General features: G+C 38.3%; 1 protein-coding gene across 8 annotated transcripts in view; it reads left to right on the forward strand.

The window, feature by feature from the left end:
- Window positions 1-15,080, forward strand: part of PDE4D (phosphodiesterase 4D) — a 1,391,688-nt gene that overhangs the window by 943,951 nt on the left and 432,657 nt on the right. The gene's annotated exons all lie outside the window — the stretch shown is intronic.

The raw sequence follows: 15,080 nt of genomic DNA on the forward strand, positions 1-15,080 counted from the left end.
ATTATTTTATGTAAGATCAATTTAGTAGCCACTATTGCTCCGTGAAATAAGCAAGTTATAGAAATATTTATCTTAATATCACTATCAAGTTCTTTCTTCCTAAAGCAAAATTAATATTCTCACTTTAGGGGCGCCTGGGTGGCGCAGTCGGTTAAGCGTCCGACTTCAGCCAGGTCACGATCTCGCGGTCCGTGAGTTCGAGCCCCGCGTCGGGCTCTGGGCGGATGGCTCAGAGCCTGGAGCCTGTTTCCGATTCTGTGTCTCCCTCTCTCTCTGCCCCTCCCCCGTTCATGCTCTGTCTCTCTCTGTCCCAAAAATAAATAAACGTTGAAAAAAAAAAATTAAAAAAAAAAAAATATTCTCACTTTAATTTCTGTAGGCAATTTTTACAGCTGCCTTAGAATTGTGATTGTGAATAGAAATTCCCTGTAAATTGTGAATAGAAATTCAAATTACTGAGTTTGGAAATAGTGAAATGTTTGTTCCCTAGCTTGTTTTTATAGACTGATTGTCCTATTGTTCTTTTTTTATGTATTATACTTACCTTTGAATGTTTGTCTGCAGGCTGTTGAAATTTATTGAGATTTAATTTAATTGTCTTCTAAAATGATCTATTGTTACATGTTGTAATGCATTAAGAAGGGTAGTTTGTAAGCAATATTTCAAAGTTTTGTCTATTTAAAGTGTAGTACAGGATATTTATTTTGTAATTACAGACTACATGGATTCTATATAAAATATCCTCCTTTTCCAACATGAAACTGATGTTGAGTTGATGTTGCGTTGAATTACAGGAGTAGGGGGAGATAGACGTTAGATTATATGCAGTGTTGTTTTCCAGAGTATGTAACCCAAAACCATATTTGAGGCAAATGCAATGCCCAATGGGCAGTGCTTTATACAAGATTATGTTACACACGAATTTGCCAGCCAAAGACTATTTTATCTCAGACTTAGGTAAAAGTGCCAGAGGAGAATAATTTCATTGGGGGTAAATTTGAACACATTCAGCAAAATGACCAAAATTTAAGGCCCTCAGAGGAAATATACTTATGCTTACATGTTGCTAATAGTGTATTTCCAGGCAGTCACCAGGCTTACTACATTCGGTTAACTTATTTATTTATTTATTTATTTATTTATTTATTTATTTTTAATGTTTATTTTTGAGACAGAAAGAGAGAGAGAGCGAGCGAGGGAGAGGCAGTTAGAGAGAGGGAGACACCAAATCCGAAGCAGGCTCCAGGCTCTGAGCTGTCAGCACAGAGCCCGATGTGGGGCTTGAACCCACACACTGTGAGATCATGACCTGAGCTGAAATCAAGACTCAGACACTTAACTGACTGAGCTACCCAGGTGCCCCACAACCAGTTAACATTAAAAAAAATATGTTACTGAAATAAAACCTACATAAAAGCACCCAATTGTAAGTGCACAACATGATGAATATCCACAAAATGAACATATAGTAGGTAACTATCATCTAGATCAGGAAATAGAATATTATCAGGTCTCCAGAAATCTCTGGTACCATACTTCAGTTACAAAGTCTCTACCTCACCCCACAAGAGTAACCAAAATCCTGCCTTTTATCACATTAGATTACATTTTGTCTTTTTTTTTTTTTTTTTAAACAACTATATGTTCTTGATTGGAGTGTTGTTGTTGTTGTTTTTAAATATTTTATCATAGCCAGAAATAGAACTTCGATTTTAATTTTACCATTTTATCCATAAAATGGAGGGAAAAGAGGAATAATAGGTTGCTAGGAAGAAATTCCTACTTCTCATTCATTCTCTACACAATGACATACATAACCAAGGCTTTATGAGCCTTGCTTTGTTTCTTTTGGTGACATGGTGAAGTTTTTGAAAAGTATCTAGTTTGGATACTTTACACATTCATCATAGAACTTTATTTTGTAGTTTTAATGATAAAATGGAAACAGAAATGTAGGGTGAACAAGACTGTTTTTAAAGGACTTCCCTGCCCTGTAATTTCCTTTTGGGCTTGGGTGGCCAGTGGGAACACCCTAGAAGCCTGGGGACATTGAGGCATGTGGACTGGTGATCAGCAAGCTGAGCTCCATAGCTGATGTACCTGGAAATCTCAGAATGTGTCAGTCCAAAAAAACAAAACACAAAAAACAAACAAGCAAACAAAAAAACAAAAAAAATAAACAAAAAGCATTGTGTCAAAAAAGCAATGTGTAGGAGGCTAAGCAAACTTCCTTTGTTTGTCTTTTCAGAGGAAGACATGAGTAGACCTTAGAGATAAGATACAAAATTGAGGGACACCTGGGTGGCTCGGTTGGGTGACCGACTTTGGCTCAGTTCATGATCTCACAGTTTGTGGGTTTGAGCCCCGCATCAGGCACTGTGCTGACAGCTCAGAGCCTGGAGCCTATTTCAGATTCTGTGTCTCCCCCTCTCTCTACCCCTCCCCTGCTCACGCTCTGTGTCTCTCTGTCTCTCAATAATAAATAAACATTAAAAAAATTTAAAAAAAGAAAATTGAGAATTCTCAGCCCCTCCAAGACACTTTCTACAAACCTTTGAAGTTAATTCTAACTAACATCCTGGTTAGAATTCCTGCTTTGCAAGTTAGGGTTTCTGCTTTGCCAATCTAACTTATAGTTTAAGGCGCAGTGCTCCACACTGATTGGAGGGTGAAATGAAGGCTGCAATCCTACCATGAGTCCAGAAAGAGAAAAGCTAAGAATATTTGGTAGACACATTATGATGTTATTCTTTTCTGGACTCCCTCCTTTTTTCCTAACTTTTTGGAGATCTGGTTACATTTAAGTAGGAGAAAAGGCCTTAACTCATATTTTTGGTGACGAAAAAAAACTACAGGGGAACTGTATTATATAATGAACCTGAACTTAAAATAAGCAGGTACACAATGGCCTATAATAAACTCAAAAGAAATAAAATAGAACCAGGAATTAAAAAACAAAACTGACCATAACACTAAATTGTTCTTATTAGTATTATTTCACCCTAGGTGATCAATAGTCTAGCCCTTAAAATATCACATCCACTGTGATTTCAATTATGTAGGAACATGTCCCTCTCTATTTAACTTTAAAATTCTCTGGCAAGGGGCACCTGGGTGGCTCAGTAGGTAAAGCAGTCAGCTCTTGATTTTAGTTTAGGTCACGATCTCACAGTTTGTGGGATTGAGCCTTGTTTAGCTCTGTGCTGAAAGCACAGAGCCTGCTTGGGATTCCCTCTCACCCTCTTTCTCTGACCCACCCCCACTCACCCCCACTTAAATGTTTCTTAAACATTTAAGAAACCTATAAATAAAATTCTCAATCAAGACCAACTTCAATGGAAAAATTAAATTAAGAATGTTACAACATCCACAATACATTCTAGTCTATCTCAATTCTAAGGTAAGCTCTACATGGAAACTGTCAAAGGAACAATTACAGAATTGCTCTGTTTTTTTTTTGTTTGTTTTTTTTGTTTTTTTTGTTTTTTAATTCAGCAGAACTGACTCCTCTTGTCCCACTTGGAGTGACATGTTGAGTGATGAGAAACTTGGCAAATCTTATTGGTCATTTTCCTCTCACAGCTCACTTTAGGGTGTCCTTAGTGGGCTGCACTGTTATTTCAGCCTGACCATTTGCTGGAGGGTGATGAGTAGTGATAGTGACAGGTTGGATGAGCTCTGGCTTCACAGATTTCTTAAACACATATGAAATCAATGCAGATCCATTGTCAGGAATAATAACATCTGGAAATTTGGACATTGAAAAGCCCTAGCACAGAGGTCTTTTGGTTAAAGCAGAGGAATTTTGAGAAGGTAGCTACAACAAGCAAGAAATTCTTGTCTTTGCAAAATAAATAAGAATTCTGACCAAGTCTTTTTAACCATTTGCCAGAGAAAGGAAAGGTGTCATTGGCAGGTTTGATGGAGTGATCAGGCATTGGCTACGATCTTCTAACTAGCACAACTAATTATAGGCTTTAGATGTAATTATTAGTGCATATTTGTCCGTTCAAAAATTCCTGGTGAAAGTGCATGTATTATTATTATAATAACATGCTGAATTATGTGACGTTTCTTCTCTGACCACTGGAAAGTAAAGAACACAGCTTTGATTAGAAAATAGGGTTGGGGGGCCTGGATGGCTCAGTCAATTCTTGCAATTCTTGATTTGGCTCAGGTCATGGTCTCATAGTTTGTGGGTGCAAGCCCCACATCAGGCTCTACACTGACAGCACAGAGCCTGTTTGGGATTCTGTCTCCCTGTCTCTTTGCCACTCCCCTGCTAACTCTTCTAGGTCTCAAAATAAATAAACATAAAAAAAAAGGAAAGTAGGGTCTGTGGGACACTGGATGGCTCAGTCAAAGCATTGGACTCTGAGTTCAGCTCAGATCATGATCTCTTAGTTTTTGAGGTTGAGCCCTGCATCAGCTCTGCAGTAATAGTGCAGAGCCTGCTTGGGATTCTCTCTCCCTCTCTCTCTCTCTCTGCCCCTCTAACACTCATGTATGCTCTCTCTCTTCCTCAAAAATAAATATAGAACTTAAAAAAGAGAAATTAGGGTCTGAACTGAATATGTGGGAGACATTATGTAGTTAAAAACATGAGTGTAAATTAGTTTGCTGTGCTAGTTTATGTGATAAAATGAAAGACCTAGAACAGTCTTGAGAATATCTTCATTAAGAAGCTAAAGAGGAAACAAGAGAGAGTAAAGAATTCCCAAAGTGCACCTTCCACAAGTAATGAACCAGCAGAACCAACTCTTCATAGTATGGGCTTGTATAGCTTGTAAGGGAGCACTCTCACTCTGGGACAAGTAGCAGTGAAGGGATGCATGTTCTTAAGTGGCTAATTCCAAAGTAGTGGTAGGTAATCACTTGTCAGGGAAGAGGTTTAGCTTGGAGTTTATTTATATGTCAGATCAGAGACCATATACAAAGGCCTAAAAAGAGTCCTTCCAAGTTAGGTCAACCTGCCTGTGTTTCACAAATTTCTTTTATGAGAATCTAGTTTTAAACACAGCAGGGGTGGGGCGCCTGGATGGCTCAGTCAGTTGAGAGGCCAGCTTCAGCTCAGGTCATGATCTCATGGTCCATGAGTTCGAGCCCCGCGTTGGGCTCTGTGCTGACAGCTCAGAGCCTGGAGCCTGCTTGGGATTCTGTGTCTCCCTCTCTCTCTGCCCCTCCCCCACTCATGTTCGCTCTCTCTCTCTCTCTCTCTCTCTCTCTCAAAAATAAACATTTTAAAAAAATTTAAACACAGCAGGGGTTATCAGACTCTTCACAGAATTTTATCCTTACTTAAAAAGTCTAAAGTTTTACCCTTTGGACTATTTTTAGACCAATTTTTGACTAATTTTGTGCTTTGAACTAATTTTTCCCTTAATCACTTTAACAAACACAATCTATTCTATATATACCATATTCCAGGTTTTCTTCTAAGTCTGTCTGCCTGCCTTCCTTCCTTCCTTCCTTCCTCCCTACCCACCCCCTTCCTTCCTATATTTCCCTCCACACCTCCATTTTTTTTTTTGTTCATGAGAAAATAGAGTAATTCAAACTAGATATGAGTAGATTAAAGGGCATGAATGTATCTGTCCCTGACAAGACGACCTATGTTCTTGTTGCTAGATTAAATGCACTCCTATTTAAGTGCCTGGTGGGACTAAGAGGTGTGGAGGAAGCTTCATGTGAGCAAGAAAATAATCCTCCTACAGTCTGCTTTTAGTCTTTATTTTCCATGTATGTTGAGAGCATTTTAGTCACAGTTCTTTCTGTTTCTTTTAAGCTGTTAACAAGTAGGAATATTCAGCCTCCAGTAATTTTTCAATCATTTTTTGAAATATTAGCCCTTTAATGAGGCCTAGTATGGCTAGCCTGCTGTCTTCAGCTTAGGTTTCAGGTAGGCATTAGTGTGAAAATATGGAACTGGTTTATAATCTTAATTTTTAAAGCATATGAAAAGACAAGTTTTGTGACTTGTGTTCAAAGACTTATATGACCTGTCAAAACAATTCATAAGATTCCTATTTGAAGGGGAAATGAAAAGTCAAGGTGACAGAAAGGTTATATTCATGCATTTGCAGGAGAGGAAGGGCGCAGATAAGATATGTCTTTGAAAGCTAATGAGAAAGCTATTTGTCAGGCAAGCTGTTCAAGTGCAGTGTCAGCAAGTGAAATGGGCTATTGCCTTTGGGGAAATGATTTACAGCATATGAAAACCATCTTGGTTTGGGAGCCGGGTTGACCGTGGCATATCTCTCTTCCAGCTTTTTGGCTCTTTCTCCTTTCCTGTTTCCAGTGTAAAATCAGCCTTTGTATATGAAAAACATTGCATGGCTTTGGCTTGCAGTCATGTGTGTTCTTGGTATGATTTTCACTAATGAGATTGGCATTGGATGCTTCAGTAAACATGCATATTTGCTTTAGGTTTATATTTACTTAATCTTTGTAGTTTAACTGGCTAAACTTGAACAAAGCCTGCTTAATTTGAGCCTAATAAAGTGTTGTGCTTTCAAAGAGAATATGCAGAATTAAAAGAATATGCAATTTTTTTTTTAAAGTAGCCCTTCCCTTCTCCTTGTCTGTTTTCCTTATGTCCCTGCTGTCTGACCTGTCTCTGGTAGGGATACTTGCATTATATCCCTAGTTACTATGTGTGTATTAAACCATTTTCATGTGGAATAAAGCAAGTTATGATTTTTTAACATAAATATTTTTAACAAATGTTTTTAACCTTTTTTTCATAAATACAAAAATGAAATCTGTACTGTAAACAAATTATTTTGAACAGTGTGGCTACCTCTGGAAGCTTGGCTACTTGTGATGGGTTTAGACCTATAATATGTGTTCTGTATACCACCTAAAAATGAGGAAAGGGAGACAACAGTCTATGTGCTACTAGAAAAAGGCAACAGTCAGAGCCAAACGGCATGTCACTTCATATTCTTCAGGCCATTCTAACCATCTTCCTTTGGATGATGCATTTTGTAGCTGTTGCCACTTGGGCAATTGAAAAGGGAAAAGAAGCGAATAACATGATTTGGAGGAGTGTGGAGGGATGTGAGTCTTAGAATGATCCTTGGGATTTACAGAAGCCTTTAAAGCTATTTGTGCTGCTTTGTGCCGCCTTGTGCCCTGTGTCAGTTAATATTTCATCTTTACTCCACCTTTATGTTTTAAAATGTGGGAGATATTTTAAAAAGTTTTGCACTGACCTCTACCCCGAAGTCTCCTAGCTCTGGCCAACCCTATTCACTTCTTTGATTGAGTATTCATTGTCTTTTCACTTGTGTAAGCAATATGAACTGAATGCTTACATGCCACGACAGACACGTAGAAAATCTTCTAAAATCACAGTCCAGGTTCAACTGCAAATATGAAACATACATCCATTTCCATTTAGCCTTTGATGAATATAAGTATTAATATTGAGGTCAGTTCACAGTTTGCTGGTATTATGACTATTTTTTTCCCTTAGTGGTAGAGCACCTTAGTCTGGAAAAAGCATCTCTTTGGATATAGTATGAAATTTGATATACTCCTGTGAAGCACTGTTTCATCCTTTCAAATATGCCAGAACATCCTATAAGTGAAATCAAGATTTCTAAATGTCAAAAGCAAAAAAATATTAGAATGCAATCAAAACATTTTCTGAAAAAAAAAAAAAAAAAAAAAAAAAAGAAACCAGCTTCTCATTTTGCATTAGTAAGTAAAAATAGTTCAGACTAAATAGTGAAAATGAAGGTATACCAGGTCTACAGATTCTAGATAAAGGATGCTACAGTCCACTCAGGCTCATGGGAGTTTTCACTAAAGAGATTCTGCTTTGTATTCTGTAACATTCAGAACTAGTTCTTGGATCAACTCCCCATGAGACTGAGGAAGGGTTCTGTGTGTTTTCTTTGTTATTGTTACCCACAACAGAAGGCACCAATAAGAAAGTAGTGCCCTCTATGGGTGGGAGTGCAGAATGCATCTTATTAGCAAGAATCAGTATATTGCAGGAATGGGAAAGAACATTGATTCGTGGCACAGGCCACTATTAACTATGAAAATAATAAGTTGTGCTAGTTTTGTTTTTCTTTTAAGCAGTTTTTTGGTGAAGATAAATAAATAAGAGACAGAGCCTCTATCTCTGTAACTGATGTTTTGTGAAATCAGGATGTTTTATTAAATTCTGACACAATGATATAGCTCAGTCACCTCAGAGAATGATCTCTGACAAGCAGCACTTAAAGGAGAGGGGCCACACCTTCTAGTATGTAGTACCTAAAACTATGTGTGTTGATTGGCATCTGGCTGGCTAGATAAAATCCACTTAGGGAGTTGATTTAAAATGGAAAGTGCAAGATGTCACCTCCAGAGACACTGATTCAATGGGTCTAGGTAAGTCCTAGGAATGTCATGTTTTTACCAAGTGGCACGGTGATTGGGAGACACTGCAGGCTTGGAAAGCGATGCCTTTTTGTGCATCTGCCCTTTGCTTCTGTTTACCAGCCAGCACCAAAGTGGGCAGCTCTAGCTGGGCGCCATGTCCTCATAGAAAATGGGAGCTCTTCTACTCTTCTCTCAAAAGTCTCATTTTCTGCTGGAGCTCTTCCTTTGCTTGGCTCTTGTCTGTCAAGGAAAGAACAGGAAAATCATTACTTCTGAAGGAACTGTTCCTTTGGCTTTTGATAACTGACAGAGTGAACAAATTTCTTCCCACGTGGTATGTCCTGTGCCTTCTATCAACCATTCCAGAGCTGTCACTCACTGAAGCTCTGCCAAGCATGTCTCCTGCTTTCCCGGTGTAGAGGGCTTTCTGTGATCAGCATATTGTCAAAAGTGTCACACATATACAAAGCTTACACATTGATGAAAACCACAGATATTTGCCATCTAGGATTTGAATGTAGCTTTTCCTAAGTGCATATAAAACCTGTCATTCTTTGCTGTATGCTGCACCTGGTGTTGTGTGTTAACTTGGATGGCATCTCTGTTAATCCTGCCCCCCAGTCTCATAAAGGGACCCTTCTACCAACATCACAACAGCTTATATTAAAGGAAACCTCATAGCCATGAAGATAGCTGTTAGCAAAGCCTTTGTTTTTGTCATAACTTATCAATGTCTAGCACGTCCCTGTCCTCTCTTCCTGATGCTGCTGGGAGACACAACACTGAGGCTCTGATTTGCAGTAGACTTAAGGTCCATGGTCAAGGCCTCCTGGATTAGAATGTTAAAAGCATTATTATAAGCAGTTAACAAAACCTGTTCTAGAACAGAGAGGGATGATAAACACAGGTGGAGTCTGTGATAATCTAAGTTATTTAGAAAATTGAATAGAATATCAAATGATAACTTTGCTTTACCTATTCATTTTTTTTCAATAATAAGGAATACACCTTTCTTTGTTCACTTACAGAAGAGTGTGCACATTCTGTGTACATTTCTGGGCTGCTTCGTGCTCTTGGTTTGCTAGAGAGCTCAGTCTGTTAGGTGTTTTCAGTGTCTTTACCCCCAACCTCAGTGCTTTGTCAAGCAATCAAGTGGTCCCAGGAATTCACTCTAATCCTTCTCTTTTTGTGTTTTGTTTTTTAGGTAAGTACTTTTAGTTTTCTTCCTCCTTAATGCTGAGAGAAAATGCACCTGCGTGATGTAGAACAAATGGCTTACAAACACAAAAACCAAAAGATAAAAAATAACACGAGCTGTAAAGCATGACATGCTACCTGATACCAGTAAGTACTGTAAGTGGCCTTCAAATGTTCTTCTCTTTTCTAAGGAAGGGGAGTAACAGTACAGAAAGATGGGGTTGTTGCTGTGAGAGTTAGAAGATTGTAAGGAATGTTCATGAAATATTTATTCTCACCTGCTTTTTGGGTAGATGAACAGCTGATGGTTCTGAGCTGGCTCACCATTCCCCAGTCGAAAACTATTGACCTAAATGCTACTTTTAAACATTTTTTGAAAATCACAAATGTAAACAGATGTGGGCAATGCTTGCAAGTTTTTGTCTATCTCTCTGTCTGTCAGTTTGTTTCTAAAAGGGAGTCAAGAATAGAAAAGAGTATTTTAACATCTAATTTTTATTTGAATTGGCATGAAACTATCTAGTTAAATGCTTCAGTAACATATGATCATGAATATATGTATAAACTTCATCTAGAAAAAAAATTCTTAAAGCTTTGGATGATAAATGAATATAATGTGGATAAGGAGATCAAAGATAGTTTCCTTCTTTCTTTTTTTCATGTCATGGATTGCAGGGATCCTCTCTCTCTTTTTACAAGTATAGCTCCCAGGTACATACGAAATAACATATAAAATACAGTTGAATTTATAATGCTTCAATAGTATTTTGCCTGAACAGTCATTCTTTATTTGGCTGTATATTTCAAGATTTAAAAATGCATGAGAAAAGTATATGCTTATATTAATGTCAGTATAGCCCTGTTAATAATGTATTATGTTTAATGTAAATTGAGATTTTCTATTCAATATAAGTGACAAAATATGTTAATAGAAATACATTAATACTTAATACAAACAAATGGCAATGATCCAAAGATTTTAGAGTCTGTTGCCAGTGACTAAATTAATTTCTCTATCAATTACTCTCCTTAACTCAACGAGTTTCTGCTGTCCTGAAATGTCATCTCTCTGTCTCTCCTTCACGTGGCTTTGTCTGTATTCAATTCTGACCCCTTATCCTGCCCCAAACCTTTCTCTAGTACTCCAACACATCCTGGTTCAGCCCTGTCCTAAATTATTGTTCAGTAGGGTCTGTGTATATTGGTTCAGGCTGCCATAATAAAGTATCACAGATTGGTGGATTAAACAGTAGGAATTTATTTCCTCATTGTTCTGGAACTTGGAAGTCTGAGATCAAGATGTCAGCTTCATTGGTTTCTTCTGAAGCATCTCTCTACCCGGCTTTGTGGATGGCTGTTTTTTGCTTGTATCTTCATGATCTTCCCTCTGTATGTGTCCTAATCTCCTCCTGTTAAAGGAGACTAGTCATATTCGAGTAGGGCCCATGCTAAAAAGTTAATTCTAATTTAACACCTCCTTAAAGATATTATCTGCAAATGCAGTCACATTCTGAGATACAAGGGGTATAGGATTTCAACATATGAATTGGGGGGGGCACAACCCCATAACCATGGGGCTCAGTGTATGGGTTCTGCCCATAACCATTCATATTCCAGTTTTTCACTTAAATTTTCTAATCATTCTATGTAAATTAGTTCTGTCCTCACCACTTAGAACATGAGTCTCAAAAATAAGTACTGATCATTTTTTAAATTTTATTTACTTCATTCATAGTGCCTAGAGGGCCAGACATATAATGTTAAATAACAAATATTTATTGTCTGGAAATGTTGGAAAGACTAGGATAAGAGGACCAAGTGAGGGACGCTTAGTCAATTTCTGATGACTTGAGCTTCCTTGTGTTGGTGGAAGGAAACCAGTGCCTTAGGTTTCAGGGTAAGGTGTTGGGAAAATGCAGGGTGTCTGTTTCATTCCTGGGGGCCCCATCAGCTTTCTGGTTAGTAGAGGCAAGCCACTGAAGGGTAATGCTGACTTCTGCAAATGGGTGAAAGTGTAAAGGGTGTTGAACCTGGGCACATACCACAGAGGACCATTTGGGTTTGTGGAAAATAATTACCTAATTAAGAGTCTTTTGAACTAGAGGCAGGTTTCTGGAGAGTAAAACCATGAACACATTAGTGGTTCCAAGGTGGTAAATTGAGTGTTCTGGAACTAAAATAAAGTTTAGTTCTTGAAATCATATGTAAGTTCTGAAATCCCACTTAATTCTTTACTAATAATTCTAAATGCATATATTCTAACTTCTATGTAAGATGATTACCTTATTAAATTTCCAACACTAAAAATGTTGGTTTTGTTTGTGTACTTCAGTTTTTGTTATATTCCATTTTCCATAATTTCTAGAGCTGACATTAAAAAGTATTTTCAGTGCTGGAGTGCCTGGGTGGCTCAAGTCAGTTAAGTGTCCAACTTTGGCTCAGGTCATGATCTCATGGTTCATGGATTCGAGCCCCTTGTCAGGCTTTGTGCTGACAGCTCAGAACCTAGAGACTGCTTTGGACTCTGTGTCTCCCTCTCTCTCTGCTCCTCCCCCACTCACACTCTGTCTCTCTCTCTCTCTCTCAAAAATAAATAAATATTAAAAAAAATTTTAGAAAGTATTTTCAGTGCTTTAAAATAGAATTATCCAGGGGCGCCTGGATGGCGCAGTCGGTTAGGCGTCCGACTTCGGCCAGGTCACGATCTCGCGGTCCGTGGGTTCGAGCCCTGCGTCGGGCTCTGGGCTGATGGCTCAGAGCCTGGAGCCTATTTCCGATTCTGTGTCTCCCTCTCTCTCTGCCCCTCCCCTGTTCATGCTCTGTCTCTCTTTGTCCCAAAAATAAATAAATGTTGAAAAAAAAAATTTTTAAATAGAATTATCCTAAATTCAAATTATGCAAATGCTCATTTAATGTAGTTATAAACATGACTCCACATTTTATAGAAAATCATAAGAAAATACAAAACCCACCAAAGTTCAGTAGAACCATGGTGCTTTTTCTCTTACTTGATGAGTTTTACTGGGTAGTTGTTGGTATTAAATTAAGATAGGCATAGCAGTTAGTCCAGTCCTTGCAAAATAGTGGAGTTTAACAAATGTTCCTTTTTTAAATCACTCCTTTAGTTTGAATTTTTCCCAGTGTATTAAACATCTGTCATAGAAAAGGGGTGCAGATTTGAGCAGTCGATTGGTTCACTCATTCTCACATTTCAACAGTATTTAGGTAGTATATACCCTGATTTCATGCTGGATACTGGTTAAATAATGATGAGAAGAAGCAGAGTCTCAGTTTTCATGGAGAGGTGGGCATTAACTAAAAGGTCCAAAGATATATGTACAATTAGAACAATAATAGGTGTTATGCAGAGCTAGGAGATTTTGTAACGGAGAGAACTGGTTTTTTGGTTTGGTTTGGGTTTTGGATTTTTTTTTTTTTTTTTGATAGCATATGGAAGATGTTGGGAAATATTTCTTAGAATATAACACACAAGGCGCGCCTGGGTGGCTCCGTCGGTTAAGCGGCCGACTTTAGCTCAGGTCACGATCTCGCAGTCCGTGAGTTCAAACCCCGCGTCAGGCTCTGGGCTGATGGCTCAGAGCCTGGAGCGTGCTTCCGATTCTGTGTCTCCCTCTCTCTCTGCCCCTCCCCCAGACATGCTCTGTCTCTGTCTCAAAAATAAATAAACGTTAAAAAAATTTAAATAGAATATAACACCCGAGCTAGGTTGGAAGGTATATGTGTTTCTGTGTGTGTGTGTGTGTGTGTGTGTGTGTGTGTGTGTGTGTGTATTCCAGTAGTAATAGGGTTATGGTCACAGCGGTAGTAGTGGTGGTGGAAAGGAGAGGCAGGAAGATAAATAAATAAAAGATTGGTATTCAGAAAACAACATGTGCAGAGTCTTGCCATGGAAGCAGGATGGAGAGTGCAGTTTACGCAAAGAAGGCCAGTGAGGCTGGGACGCAAGAACAAAAAGTAAGATAGTAGCTAGAGAGGATGGTACTCCTTAATGGAGTCAATTTATGCAGAGCCATGGAGACTATATTAAGGAGTTTGTCTCCTATCCCAAGAATTATACGAAGCCAATACCAGGCTTTAGTGGGTAAAAAGATGAATTCCCTACTATATTCACAATTATACTTTGAAGAGATTTGTTTTGTCCTCCAATGCTTTTGCAAGAAGATAAAAACTTGGAGTATGTACGCTTAAAGCCAACACCCACAAGTCCTCTACCTGTCCATAGATCCAAAGACATATCTTTGGTATACCAGTCTAGGTTCCTCTTCCTTCCTTTCTGTCCCATTTAGTAGATTTCATGCAAGATGTTGACCTAAATAACTGAAACATACACAAGTGAATTCCATCCATGGACAAACAAACAAACAAACAAACAAAAAAAAACGTTGTGGATATGTTTGATGTTTAAGAAGAAAAATACATCTGTGTAGCAGACTGACTTCTGCATATGTGAAAGAAAATGTGATAAGATAGTATGGTATTGTATTCATCTGACTCTCACAAAGTCCCAGGATGCTCAGAACTGTTCTGACTTGGGGGAGGTGCTGGTTTGTAAATTAGAGGAGCGGCATGCCCATCATTTGTATGATGTATGCCTGGCCGTGTGAACCCACACACCTGGCGTATCTTGGTACCGTCTATAGATACTAGCTAATCTTGCCAGGCTAAATTGTAGAATCCAAGAAAAAAAATTTTGTCAAGTGACACAATTAGATGGTACGAGAAGACAGTGAAGACTAAAATAATTTGGGAAAGAGATATGGACACTACGTTAAATTGTTATACTTGCTCTTTTCAGAGTATTTTTTTCAGCTTTAGAAAAATAACAATTTCCTATTAAATAATTGCCTTAACTGATGTGTTAATTTGCTCATTCAAAACAATTTTATGAATGTTATCTTATGTTACTCACTTCTATTACTTAACTTGACCATCGTAGCATAGCTAACCTCTTAAGAATGAAAGTTTGTAAATACCAACTACATAGGCCAGTATCTTGGTTAACAAAATACTGTACTAGTAATTGTTACATGAAATCATAAACAATCTATTTTCCCATTAAGAACCTTTAAAATGACAAGAAATAGGGACCAGATACGATCATGAGTGGGAGATATTACTGAGTCTGTGGAAAGGATCACCAGATTATAGAAAAATCTGTTTAATTTACAAAGTTGCAGATTAGAAAAACAAATTAGGTATCTAAAGAAAAATCCTTTGGGAAAAGTCTAGTTCTCTCTGAGGCAGTGATAAATTCAAGTCTATACAAATACACCAGTGAAAAAGGTTTGACTGGGACACCTGGGTGGCTCAGCCAGTTAAACTTCCAACTTCGGCTCAGGTCATGATCTCATGGTTCGTGGATCAAGCCCCGAGTCAGGATCTGCGCTGACAGCTCAGAGCCTAGAGCCTGTTTCAGATTCTGTCTCCATGCCACCCCCCATCATGCCCCTACCCTCCTTATGCATGCTCGCTCTCTCTCTCTCTCT

Source organism: Puma concolor, chromosome A1, assembly GCF_028749965.1.
Source record: "Puma concolor isolate L17-30 chromosome A1, mPumCon1.1.hap2, whole genome shotgun sequence".
In the NCBI taxonomy this organism is placed as follows: Eukaryota; Metazoa; Chordata; class Mammalia; order Carnivora; family Felidae; genus Puma; species Puma concolor.